This window comes from Pleurodeles waltl, chromosome 7 (genome assembly GCF_031143425.1).
Source record: "Pleurodeles waltl isolate 20211129_DDA chromosome 7, aPleWal1.hap1.20221129, whole genome shotgun sequence".
Classification (NCBI taxonomy): domain Eukaryota; kingdom Metazoa; phylum Chordata; class Amphibia; order Caudata; family Salamandridae; genus Pleurodeles; species Pleurodeles waltl.
The window spans coordinates 1510114010-1510128343 of NC_090446.1; positions in this window are offsets into that span (position 1 = coordinate 1510114010).

Here is a 14334-nt window from a genome sequence, read left to right on the forward strand (position 1 = left end):
CTTGTGATTTTTTTAAAGTGGGCCCGCAGTGCTCTTGTGGTTGGTAGGTGGCCGTGGTTAACAAGCTGCAGGTTAAGCCAAAGAGGCCTACAATCACAATCTACAGCTATAGCGCGCCTACAGTGGACTCTGCTGTCCCAGTTAGTGGACCTCCAGTCTACCACTAGTACAAGTTACCCATCTAGTGACGATGAGCTCCGGCAGGACCAGATCAAGCACCTCACTCCGGAAATTACAACATCCAGCGAGGAACATAAAGGGAGCACCAGCGCAAGTAGCAGAAACCCAGGGGAGAATACATGAGAACAGAACAATAAGCAGTTAGATTTTTCTCTCACCACAGAAAAATCAAAGTGAGAACTCTGAAGCCTGCGGGGCATCTACTACAGCGACAGCATCAGCCCACGAGCAGCAGTTAAGTCACTTCAGACCAAGGCAGGAAAGGCAATCATGATGGTGGGAGTGTGGGGGAAGAGTGGGGGGGTCCTGGACAGAAGCCAGTTGCAAGCCCTTATAGGGAAATCAGTTTGGATTATGTATTTAAGACAGAAGCCCTGGTGACTGCCACAGAAATTGAGGTTGTGCATAGCAACCACACCGAGTCGTCTACACGCCGAGAGAGCCAACAAAAGGCAACAACTGTACCACAGGATCCTTGATCGAGATTGACCCTGTCTCTGTCAGCCACAGCCACTCAGGACATTTTAGGCAGTTGCATCTTACTCAAGAGGGACATTGAGTAACAACATGCATTATTGCAGTATTGTGAGAGACGTTATTAAGCAGTTGCTTCTGACTTGAGAGGTACATCTATTACACTTTTGAAGGGCTGCAGGCTTGTTAAAGACTTCACACAGCTTTTTCTGACTCAGAAAGGACATGCAGTAGTTACTTGAGGTACCATAACTATGTGAAAGGCCAGGCTGATTGCCTTTGCCAGTGCTTGCTAAAGTGACAGCCACTGTTGCTGGTGCTCAATCACTGTCCTTTGGAATATAGATGCTATCTCCCATTGGAAGATGATCCAGGGTGTCATCCTTCTGGGGTCAGCAGGCGTTCGAGAGCCAACCTACTGCACTTTTCTTTAAACATGCTTGGCCTGGTGATAGCAGATCCTGCATGCCATGCAGAGATACTTGGGCAGGGTCCATAAAGTGAGAATTTGTTTCCATGTTACAGAGGGATCCCGTGTTAGAATCAGTAGAGGATGGAGTCCAAGAACATGTTATACCCATGAGGCAGCCCACAGCTTCACACACTCTACCTTCTCTATACAAGTCTACGTGAGTCAATCAGTGCCAGTTGTCTTTCTGTTACAGGTGGGCATGTTGTCGCCAGCAACTTTCAGATCAGTTGTGGAGAATCTAAATCGTGTAACGCGATGTATAGTATTAACTCTGACGGCGCTTACACTATGAGTGGCTCTACATGCTGCAAGACGGATGGCTGCACCCCTACAATCCCCTTCAGTAAGTATGATCATGCTTTCTGCTGCTCCTCGGATGCAGTGTTGTTGCTCATTTCAGTTGCTGCTGGAAAATGCCTCAATGGCTGCAGAATAGTTAGATATTTCTACTTTCACCACCTAATTACAAAGTAACACTATTCTGTTGTTTTTGCCATGAAAGAAGGCAGCCAGTGTGAGCTAGATACTGTTGAAGAAAAAGATTAACTAAATCACCATAACCTTAGGAGGTCTGCTCTATCTGGTATTTTGTGCTGAGAGGCAGATTTTACATTGAATATCTCAAATGCGTTACAGGTCATGGCTACCTTACCAACTCACCAATGTTTCCTTAAGTCTCACAGTTATGTTAACAGAGCCCATCTCTTCTGTTTTATCGCCACCACAATATGTTAATTTACATGTACAAATATCTAGCTATTCCTGATTCTAGGCAGCTCATTACCAGCGCCTACTTGGAGAGGGATCCCAGTTATGAGTGGTGTAATTACGAGGCGCTATAAAGTTCACACACCTCATTCGAATTTCAGCAGCTGTAATTTATTGAGTGAGAAATGCCCTCATCTGGTGCAGTAATTATCACATCCAACACCAGAGGTACTTGTAAGCAAGCCCAAAGTGACAGTGATGATGATATGACGCCCAAAGTCTATCATAAATAATAAAATCACACCCATCCACACATCTTCTTCCTGTCCTTGCATTACGTTGTATTTTGTTTGTGTCTTTTGGGGCCTTATGAAAAAAAAGACACTAATCTCTTCCACCAGGTTGTTTCTGAGATTTTCAAAGCATAGAAAACATACTTTCCTGAAAAATGCAGTTAAATTACAATCACACCACAGGTGGGCTCTTGATTGGCAGCAATAGGCATATTCAACATCACTGATTATGTTTTAGCTGGATTTTTAATATACCACTTTGGCTTACTGTGATCCTAAAGGCCCAGATGTGCACAGATACCTAGGGCCAGATGTACAAAGCTTTTTAGCGGTTGCAAACTGTCCTGTTCGCAGAATCAGACCGTTTGGTATGTACCAATGTAAAATTGCGATTCGGTAACAAGTTAATGAATCGCAATTTGGCTTAGCGATTCAGTGTTAGGAAGGGACGTGTTAAGGGCGTCCCTTCCTAATACCAAATCACAGTGGTATGGTTGAATGTTGACTCTTGTTCTGGTTAGAAAAACTGAAATGATGGAAGATGGTGTCATAGGAGTCCCAGTTGTCAAAAAGTGTGATCTTCTTGAAGTTTATCTGTGGGAATTGGCACACGATGCTTGAGTTCCTACAAGGACCACAGACATAAGGTCTTTAGATTGTCTTATTCAGTGCGTACATCTATAGAGCTAGGACCTCAGACAGAAGGGATGCAGATTGTGTGCTTGAGCGCCTACATTTACAGAGATACAATCTCAGAAGCGCTGCAGTTTGTGTGCTTGAGCGCCTACACCTACAGCCCTAGGGCCTCAGACAGAAGGGCTGCAGATTCTGTGATTGAGTGCCTACACCTACAGCCCTAGGGCCTCAGACAGAAGGGCTGCAGATTGTGTGCTTGAGCGCCTACATTTACAGAGATACAATCTCAGAAGTGCTGCAGTTTGTGTGATTGAGTGCCTACACTCAATCAGCCCTAGGGCATCAGACAGAAGGGCTGCAGATTGTGTGCTTGAGTGCCTACACCTACAGCCCTAGGGCCTCAGACAGAAGGGCTGCAGATTCTGTGATTGAGTGCCTACACCTACAGCCCTAGGGCCTCAGACAGAAGGGCTGCAGATTGTGTGCTTGAGTGCCTACATTTACAGAGATACAATCTCAGAAGTGCTGCAGTTTGTGTGATTGAGTGCCTACACTCAATCAGCCCTAGGGCCTCAGGCAGAAGGGCTGCAGATTGTGTGCTTGAGTGCCTACACCTACAGCCCTAGGGCCTCAGACAGAAGGGCTGCAGATTGTGTGCTTGAGTGCCTACACCTACAGCCCTAGGGCCTCAGACAGAAGGGCTGCAGATTGTGTGCTTGAGTGCCTACATCTACCGAGCTAAACACACAGACAGAAGGTCTGCAGATTGTGTGCTTGAGTGCCTACATCTACAGAGCTAGAAACACAGACAGAAGGCCTGCAGATAGTGCCCTCGAGTTCCTACATCTACAGAGCAAGGACCTCAGACAGAAGGGCTACAGATTGTGTGCTTGAGCACCTACATTTACAGAGATACAATCTCAGAAGCGCTGCAGATTGTGTGATTGAGTGCCTACACCTTCAGCCCTAGGACCTCTGAGATAAGGCCTGCAGATTGTGTGCTTGAGTGCCTACATCTACCTAGCTAAACACACAGACAGGTCTGCAGATAGTGCCCTTGAGTTCATACATCTACAGAGCTAGAAATACAGACAGAAGGCCTGCAGATAGTGCCCTTGAGTTCCTACATCTACAGAGCTTGACATACAGACAGAAGGCCTGCAGATAGTGCCCTCGAGTTCGTTCCTACATCTACAGAGCAAGGGTTTGTGCTTGAGCACCTATGTCTACAGTGCTAGGACCTCATTGGCAGAAATGTTTCAAACAGTGGTGATGTTTTTGTTCATTGCAGTATAATAATGTGTGCCTTCTTGCCTAGCATAATGGAAAATTCATTTGATTTCTGGAATCTTGAGTACTCACTATCAATAGTGGTCAATGCATGTTTAGGTGTAACCAAGCAGTCCTAGATCATGAAGTTACGAGTAAGGGAATCAAGAAACAAAGGTTTTCCCAACTTGAAGACTCCAGAGCCATAACCTAAAGGACAATTGCTGGCTTTTGTAGGATGAGCAAATATTTTTATGGGTTGCTTCTAAGTTTGATGTAAATATTAAACATGTGAGAGCCAAAAAGAGTGAAATATCAATAGTTTGAAAAAAGTAGGAAAGAGTCTGAAGTGCTGAATAGGTGTATCATATCAGTTTAGTTGCAAGAAAAGGGATTTGATGGGAAGCAGCACTTGGTAGTCAAAAAACACATGAGCTTTTGTCACCCATTCCCTTTGCTATCCTAACTCCTAGTTTACTGACAGATATGTTTATGACGACATGCTTTAATGTTGAGGGGTTTTACAGCATCTGCCACCTCTTGGTCTATAATTAGGTTCATAGAGGATGCCCTACAGGAGGGGGGTTGGTTTTCCTCCAATGTTTATGACGGACAAAGAGGTGAAGCTGATCTCAGATGAAATGTGTGGCAAGAAGCCAACGAAAAATTGTGAGCTGTGGCATGGAATGGAATGTTTGAGGGGAAGAGGAAAGGAGAGATGTTCCCAAAGTGCTTCAAAATAACATAGGTATTTGGAAGGAGCCTGTTACCTGGGTTTTCCTTGGTGATCTATGACAAATGGAGCTCATGATGAAGGGCTAATTGGAACCTCTAGCATCCAAACCTCTGACAATGGATCCCTGTAGTGGGTGCATTAAACCACCCACCCATAGGACTGAGTGTCTTTTACTTCGTGGAAATGATAGGAATTGGGTAAATTATCTGATGTGGGTGAGTTTGGTCATTTTTTTAAAGGGACGTGAGAAGAAACAAAGGCAGATTAACTTCCCTTCTTTGCAATACACAATGACCTTAGCACCCATCATCACCAGCTTTCCTCAGTCTCCTAACAAATGGATTAGTTACTTGAGACATCTAGAGATTTCTGTTAAATTCAAATTGGCCACACTAGCAGAGACAGAAGTTGGGTCATTCCCAAGCCTCTGAAATCTCAAGGGAACTGATGTTTCCGATGGGAATAAGTAATCTGAAACAGGGAAAAACATGGATGCCATCCCATATGAGTCTAACTACCCACTAAGCAACAAGCAAAAAGCATTAAAATCCACACCGGTATCCTCACTTCAAACGTTATCCTTCCTGTTTTTTGATTTACTAACATTGACTTACTTCACCATTGGGCTATGGTTCTTTGTGCTCATTTCCTAGTCCAGTGTTTTACCACCTCATTACCAGAAACAGTTCTAAGGCTATCTTGAGGCTTGTTTCAGAAGATGCTACAACACGTTCATAGCCTCTTCTCTCTGCTTCCACTGGTCATGAAGTTACAACTGTTTGTTTTGCAACCTGCTGGTCCATGGATGCTGCTGCTAACATTGACCACTGAAGAATATTAATTGTCCTATTTTCTTTCACCAGATATCACTAAGAACCGACTGTCGTGTCCAGTCTGCTTTGCTGAGAACAGCACTTCTTGTGACTCCCGGAACCACACCATGCAGTGCTCTGGGCTGGAGAACAAATGCCTCTGGTACACGGTAGAGACAACCACAGGTAAACCTGTTGCACCAGCATAATACCTACCGCTTAGAAATATCTCATTTCTACCCTCTTGTGGTCATTTCAAAAGTGGCCGCCAATTCTAGGCCAAAATCCCTAGAGAGTTGGATGGTCAGGTTTGGACTTTAACAGCGAGACATTTAAAAACTATCCCTTGTCTCTTGGCAGAAGAATGATTCAGATTTCTGAAAGACACAGCAGCCTCAGACCCAAACCTAGACAGGGAAGGGTTGAACTCTATAGAATACTACAGATATCAGCAGCGCCTAACAATAACAATAAGCAATAACACAAATACTATCTCAATACCGTTATGGGGCCTAAAGTATGGCAATTTCAGTCCAATTGATCCCAAAAAACGACTATCTTCTCCATACTTTTTGATAAGATCAGTAGATCAACCGGATGGTCTGTACTTTAAAGTTTATTCAGCTCTAGAGACCATTTTTAGGCCTGTCTCGTCAGGCTCGTGTCCTGATAAAAAATACATATAAAGAAATGATATAAATACATAAATAAATATATTTATATTTGAGTGCATGTGTCCGTCCGTCCGTCTGTCTGTCTATCTGTCTGTCTATCTATCTATCTATCTATCTATCTATCTATCTATCTATCTATCTATCTATCTATCTATCTATCTATCTATCTATCTATCTATCTTGTGCACTCCAATGGTTGCTTGGGCCTGAATTAACATTCCTGTATGCTGGAACATCTGATAAAGCAGTTCTAGCTCATTATGCCTGGGTAAACAGCCAGGTTTTCATATTTCGTTTAAGGTACATGAACATGTGAGTGATGATAAGTAATCTGGCATTGAATTCCAGAGACTGTCTGTGCAGACTGAGAAGCTGCGGCTGCCCACCTGGTATTTGGGGAGTTTGGGATCATCACAAGATTATCTTTGGATGACGACAATAAGGGCCAGCTTTAGGGCTGTGTGACTGGTGCCGCTGCACTGGGTGCTGACCTAGAGGGGTAGCGCTGACCTCAGAGGGGGGGTGCTGTGTTTAGCAATAATTTACAATTTATAAGCACCTGGTGCAGAGTTCCTTCTGCGCCCAGCCATCAGCAATACAAGGCGCCTCGTGTGATTAATGTTCCTGCTAGAGAGAGAGAGATCTGAGTTTTGTCCACTGGCAGTTTTGACTCACCGTAAAGTAGTGCAGAGGGTTAATGTGCCTGCTGCAAATAACAGATCTGTAATTTTTGTGAATAGCTGAGTGGATTAGTAAAGCCAGCCTTTACCAGTGCTTTAAAACAAATGAAATGTATGTGAGATAGGGGCTGTGAAGAGATGCTTTTGCCAGGTGATAGTGAGGGAATCTGAGGAGGAGGTCATGGGGGAAGGGGTCACCAAAAAAGATTGTCTCGCCTGGGGCGCCACCAGCGCTAGAGCCGGCCGTGACCACAATACTCTAGAGGGCTGATGCATTTGTAAATAAACCAAGGAGAATATATGTTGCTCCGTGAACTGAGCATGAAATCTTAAAATGGGTACGCTCCCTGATGGACAGTCTATGTAATAATCAGAGAAGAGGCTGAAAAGGGAGCTCCTGGCACAAGGCATGCATTGTGGATCAGGATCACCTGCATGCTTTGAAGTAAATAATCCAGTGGGCCTAAATAAAGGGAATTGCCATGCTCCAATTCGGAGACATTAATAATCAATATTGCCCATCTTTTTCCAACTTCTGTCAGGAAAGGTGAGATTTCCTTGGCATTTGACCTGATTGGAAAGAGATAAACTGGATTTTTTTCTTTACCCCCAGGTTGTTCATTACCTCTATTTCTGCTTGGATGCAATCCATTTCTCTTGGCCAAAAGAGCAGCCGTGGCCAGGCTGCAAGGGCGCTCCCAGGCAGACTGGGAGCCTGTGCAGGCTCTCTCTCCAGCCCGGCAACTGTGTTGCTGGGCTGGAGAGAGCCTATTGCGCAGGTGTGGTTGGCTGGCCTGAGACGGCCGGCCAAACACACATGGGCTCTAAGCACTCCCCCTCACTGCTCGTCACCCCCGTGGCCCGCCCTTCTAGAAGAAAACAATAATAAACTAAGTTTACTATCTTTGTCATTTAGAGGTTTTGCAGCTGCCACTGCTGGCAGGAGGGCAACACTCCTACACCCTAATGGAGTAGCCGCCCCTGCAAAAGAGTCAAGCCAAATACCTCCTTTCATCATTCACTTCGAGCCAGTTCCTAGGACCAGATGTACAAAGCCCTTTTGCATTCCCTAATGGTCCAAATTGGTATTTCAGGCCGTTAAGAAATACAAAATGGCCTTTTCTTATGTACAAAGGCCTTTAAGAATTCGCAAATAGGAAACCCCTATTTGCGATTCCTATTCCGATGTACAAAGCGTTTCCTAAATGCGACTTGGGCATTTAGCAGACACAATTGCCACCGATTTGAAATCGGTGGTAACCAGGTGCAATTTTAAAAAAGCACCCCAAGGTGTTTGTTTAATTGCAATAGAGCACACACATGTTCCTTATGCATATGTGTGCTCTACAGGTGCACCCCTATTTTGGGGGGCATTTTGCCCTTTGTGATCCCTGGTTTTGCATTTCCTAAATAGCAATTTCATAATAAGAAATCATTATCTAGGAAATGCAAAACTGTCCCATTGACTAAAATGCAATGGGATTTCTTAATACTGGGTTTCCTACTTTGTAGGAATCACTATTAGAAAACCGGTAACTCTGTACATTGCATTTTGAATCCCCTAAATAGTGATTTCTATGAAGTCACTATTTAAGAAATGCAAAATTGCATTTTTGTACATCTGGCCCTTAGATACCTTCCATGCACTGCTGGAAGTGTGAACTACTATTCAAATCCCGCCCGGTTTTGCTAACAGCTGGGTGGCACCAGAGCACATGTACAAATGTTTACCTGTCGGTGGAAGAGTTTGTCTGGTAACCAAAGGTAGAGGTGAGGTATGAGGAGATAATCCCACATTTCAGAGGGACTTTTAGTAGGACGGAGCCTTACTGAGTGGATAAGGTCCCTCAGGAATGTTGTTACCCAGGACACTGCTGAAAGGTGTCAAAGGCAGCTAAAAGTTCTAATGCTACCAGTGCTAAGCCTGCCACAGTCTGCTTCTAAGGTCAGCAGTCTGCCTTGGACTACTGAGTTGTTTGGCCCTGTGATTTTTTCATATCTTTGCTTCTGCTGGTAAAAAGGACATGGGACATGGGGCCTGCTCCAACCTTCTTGAAGATAGCAGTAACTGAATCAGGCTTGAATGATCTCCAAGAAACACCTGCTTCTAGCAAATTGTGGAGTATTATAACTCTCGAATGGTCAATCTGAGGATGTTTTAAGATTGTAACAGAGCGTGGACCACATTATAAATTGATCAGAGCAGCCAAAAGTCCTTTGTAGGAAAAGGAGCCAAGTTGAAGGGTATGTTGGTTATAGGCTTATGCTCCATCATGGCCTGGCCGGAAAACCTCACATTCTGTTTAAGCCTCACTTGAGATGTATAATCAATGAAGTATGTTTAATTCTTGTGTGAGATTGACATCAGGGGTAGTCTTTGAGTCATAAGAAAGCTCTTTAATAATCTGAAAAACTACTTTAGGCTGATTAGAAGAGGAAGTGATTTTTTGCGGAATAATTTTCTTTGGTGTTTTCAATTAGGAGATGATAACCATTTATTGCTCTTTTGAATTTTATTTTTTAGGCTTCTGCTTGGTACATTGCAGCTTTAGACAAACCTACATCCTCTGTGCATCAGGGTGTTGTTTTTCTCTGTCTGTAAATTCACAGGTGTGTGAAAATCTGCCACCTGATTTATCCAACTGTCATAAGCGTGATATTTTTATCAATCCATCAAGCTTAGGCACAGATTTAAGAGGGCCTAGCGCCACTTTAGGGCCACCTTAACTTCATTTCTTTGACGTTAAGGTGGCGCTAAGGTAGCCTTTTGCCCACACCATATTCACAAAGTGGCCCAATGCATGCATTGTGCCACTTTGTAACCCTTTGCACTACATTATGCTTGCATCAGGCATAATGTATGCAAAGGGGGCGTTCCCTCATTAGGGTGGGTGAAAAAATGTCTCAAAGAAATCTGAGAGATTTCTTTGCATCATACTTGTCGGCACTTTTAACTCCTGCTGTGGCACAATATTGTTGACAATGGCCCCTATGTACTGTTCAGGTGTAGTGCCAACATTTTGACACAAACCCTGAACAGTACATCAGTAGCATCAAAAATGTTGATGCTATTGCCCCCTACCCCGTGCCATATCTTAGATATGGCACACACATGGTGGCTGTAGGGGGGCACTAGGGTGTACAAGGAAAGTGGCGCTGTACTGGCTGCTGCGCCACTTTCCTTAAATCTGCCCCGAATATTTTCATGGTTATTTTGAAATTAGATCACATCTTCTTTGGACCAGTTCTGGACCTGAACATATTCCTTTAGAGTTTATTACAAAGAGATAAGTAGAAAAATGAATTACCATATTATCTGACCAAGGATTAGGTTCAATTTTCAAGATTTCATTAAAAGGGTCTAGCGCTGTTGTAGGGTCCAAACCATGTCCTTAAATATGTGTAGGCCCATTTACACTTGTTCGAATGTTCAGTGAGAAAGTCACAGAAATCCCTTGACTTTTACTCACCCTTGGAAGCCAAGTAGTTGAAAACTAAAATAATAAGTAGCAGAGTTGTTGAAGTTGATAGTGAACATATTAGATTGAAATATAGGATCAGCAAGGGAACCATGTGTCGAGTAGAGCTATCGTTAAGTAATATAGAGATAGTGTAGAAGGTAATGGGGACACATAGAGTAACAAACCATCCAGACCTCTCACAAGCATAATAGGTTTGGTGGAAACACTCAGATATTGTTGACGGCCGCCTCGCCGCCCAGAATACAGATTCAGATGGAATCCAGTTATCAGGGTCACATGGGGTGCACTTAACTGGCTCACATGGGATGCTGATAAACAGAGTAAGTGGGTTGCACCTCACAAGATAACACAGGGTGGAGAACAAAAGAGCATGCAGAATACTGAGATCAGAACCACGAGAGGCGCATATAAAAGTATATGTGGATTCCCCGGTGTACAGAGAACATTATCACTTAGCGCCTAGCTAACATAATGACTTGAGTGCTGACATAAGGATACCATAGATGGAGGTAACAGAACAATATGAGATGCACATATATAACAGGTCCACATGGGGTGCAGGCACATGGGAGTAACAGCATCCCTGAGGTTGATCATCACAGGACACTAGAGACTGATAACGAGGCTCCAGAGGGTGAGGATGATGTGATTGCAATTGCAATGTCTAGTAGGATTATAATGTTTGCTAAGAGCTTAATCACCAGGCCACTGATAGCAGAGTAACTGCACTCACCAGGGTGGCTGAGGGCTTAATGAAAGGACTGAAGGTCACAAATTATAGTCCTGGGACACTTTCCTCATTTAGGTAACACCTAGTACTAGACACCCATTACTTAAGGACCACTAGTGGCAAGTGCTTCATAAATGGGTGACATATTCTTCTTCTTTCTGCAGGTTCCAGGAACACTCAAGTTACTCTTCGTGGTTGTGCCACTGAAAGCTTTTGTGCAATAGGTAATTACTCAAATCCAACTATAAGATATAGTACAATATGCACCAACAGTGTCACTCACCCTGGATATGGGCTCCTCCTGCTAGTGACTGCTTTGCTCCTCCTCCTGAAGGTCTACGTGTAGCCTTCATCGGCGTCATCATACGACAAGTCAACCCCTGAAGGGTGCTTCATCTGTATCCCACCTTTGGTCAGAAGTCTTCTACACACTCACTGGTGATTGGGCAGATGTGGTGCCTTGGACTTGCTGTCTCTTCCTGCACCGCCTTGTGGTGCCCTAGTCACTGCCTGTATGTGTGATGGTCACTTCAGGAAACTACAGAAGACCTTTTGTAGAAGAAATGCATCCTACAGTGCTTGAAATTAGGTGACAAAAGTGAGGTTTTCTTTTCTAATGTGTGGCCAAAATCCTACAATTTACAAATAAGTTCACTGGATATATTTTCTTCCTTGTTTGCCCTTGGCCTGATCACTGTTTCTTTTTGTCAATATTCAAGTAACATCTTTGTTGGTACTCTGTGCATCTATCCCAATGTCTCTTTGCAGTATACTCTGTTGCCCCTGGCCCTTGTACACTATACAGAATGTCATTGGTTAATAAAGTATAATGTCCCACAGTAAATATCCTGTGCATTGTTCTTTACTCTTGCGTCATACCTTGAGCTCATATGTAAGATGTGGTGATTGCAATAGAACTCGCAGTGAGGATTTGAACTTAGTTGTGGTCTGGACTTGCTTCGCCTGTGCTTTATGGTGTTTCTGAACATAATAAACCTGCCTACCTTACACATCCGCATGGGACAGTTTTGTGCACAGGACTTAGCACTGGTGACAAGGAACCCTGTGAGGGGATGGTCATTTTTACACCATCACCCCCTCAAACCTATTGTGACTAGCTGAAACCATTGAACCCATCCCACCACCTCAAAAGCTTGTGGAGACTTATGTTGGTACTCCACAATGTTAAGGTAGAAGTGTCTGGCGAAAAACCTTTATATTAAAGTGCAGAATTATTTACTCGGATTTAATTGAATTTGTACAGCAGGTACTCCATTGCTTCAACCATTCAACCTTGTGGCTGCTGACAGTAGGCGTGAGCTCCAGGTTGTATGCATGAGACCAGTAAGAGCACTGCCCACGTCATAATCACGTGAGTGGTGCATGACGCGTGCACCACACAGCCTGGTTTTGGTTGAAGGAAAAGAACTGAGACCAGTTGTTGTACTGCACCGATAAAATAAGAGTACAGGAGAAACCATTGGCAAAGAACACTTCCTTGAAGGATACTGTTGACACTGTGGAAGGGACAGAGCATACCTCACAGTGGGTGAGAGAAATGAGAGTGATCATGCAAGGATACATCAGGTAGTGAGCACTAAAGAGGATAATGTGAGTATGGGAGTCAACACAAATGAGTGGTGATGATTCAAAGGGACTAACCGGTAGGGGCTCTATGATAAAGTGCTTTAGGTGTGCCCTCAGTCTACCATTTACAACCAATACACAACTATCTCCAATCAGTGCACGGCTATCCACACAGCTACACTGTTAGTCCTGACCATTGCACCAACACCTCAGAGAACCACACTATCACTGCATTATTACTCTCAACACTGTGTATCATAATATAAATGAACTACTTGCTCTCAAGACTGCCCCACAGCCTGCAACCAATGAACTTCCACCACTGCACTCCAACCTCCTTCCACTAGTATACCATTCACAACCACTGCATCTCAACTTCTTCCTGCCAGTCTACCATTCACCACCACTACACCACAACCTCCTCCCTCCATTCTACCATTCACCACAACTGCACAACAACCTCCTCCCACTAGTCCATCATTCACCATCACTGCACCACAACTTCCTTCCTCCAGTCTACCACCACTACACCACAACCTTCTCCCGCAATCTACTATTAAACGCAACTGCACAATAACCTCCTCCCACTAGTTCATCATTCACCATCACTGCACCAGAACCTCCTCCCTCCAGTCTACTTTTTACCACCACAACCTCCTCCCACCAGTCTTCCATTCACCATCACTGTACCACAACATCCTCCTACCATTTTACTATTCAGCACCACTGCACCACACCCTCCTCCTACCAATCTACCATTCACCACAGCACCACAACCTCCTCCCACCAGCCTACCGCTCACCACCACAGCACCACAACCTCCTCCCACCAGTCCACCATTCACCAACACTGCACTACAACCTCATCCCGCCAGCACATCATTCACCACCACTGCACACCAACCTCCTCCCACCAGTCAATTTACCACCACTACACCTCAACCTCCTCCCAGCAGCCTACCACTCACCACCACTACAACACAACCTCCTACCGCCATTCCACCATTCACCACAACTGCACAACAACCTCTTCCCACTAGTCTATCATTCACCATCACTGCACAATAACCTTATCCCTCGAGTCTACTATTTACCACCACTGCACCACAACCTCCTCCCACCGGTCTACCATTCACCACCACTGTACTGCAACCTCCTTCCACCATTTTACCATTCACCATCACTGTACCACATCCTCCTACCACCAGTCTACCATTCACTGCCACTGTACCACAACCTTCTCCACTGTTTTACCATTCACCACCACTGCAACACAACCTCCTCCCACCATTCTAGCATTCACCACCACTGCACCACAACCTACTCCCTCCAGTCTACCATTCACCACCACTGCATCACAACCTCCTCCGGCCAGTCTATTATTCACCACCACTACACCATGACCTCCCCTTGCCAGTTTATCATTCCCCACCACTGCACCACAACCTCCTCCCACCAGTCTACCATTCACCACCCCTGCACCATAAACTCTTCTTGCCAGTCTACCATTCACCACCACTGCACTGGCCTGTACAAGGTGGTCTTGTGGGACACAACAAAATGCTCTGAAGAACCAGAAGTTGAAGAAGTAGGCTGCAGCCT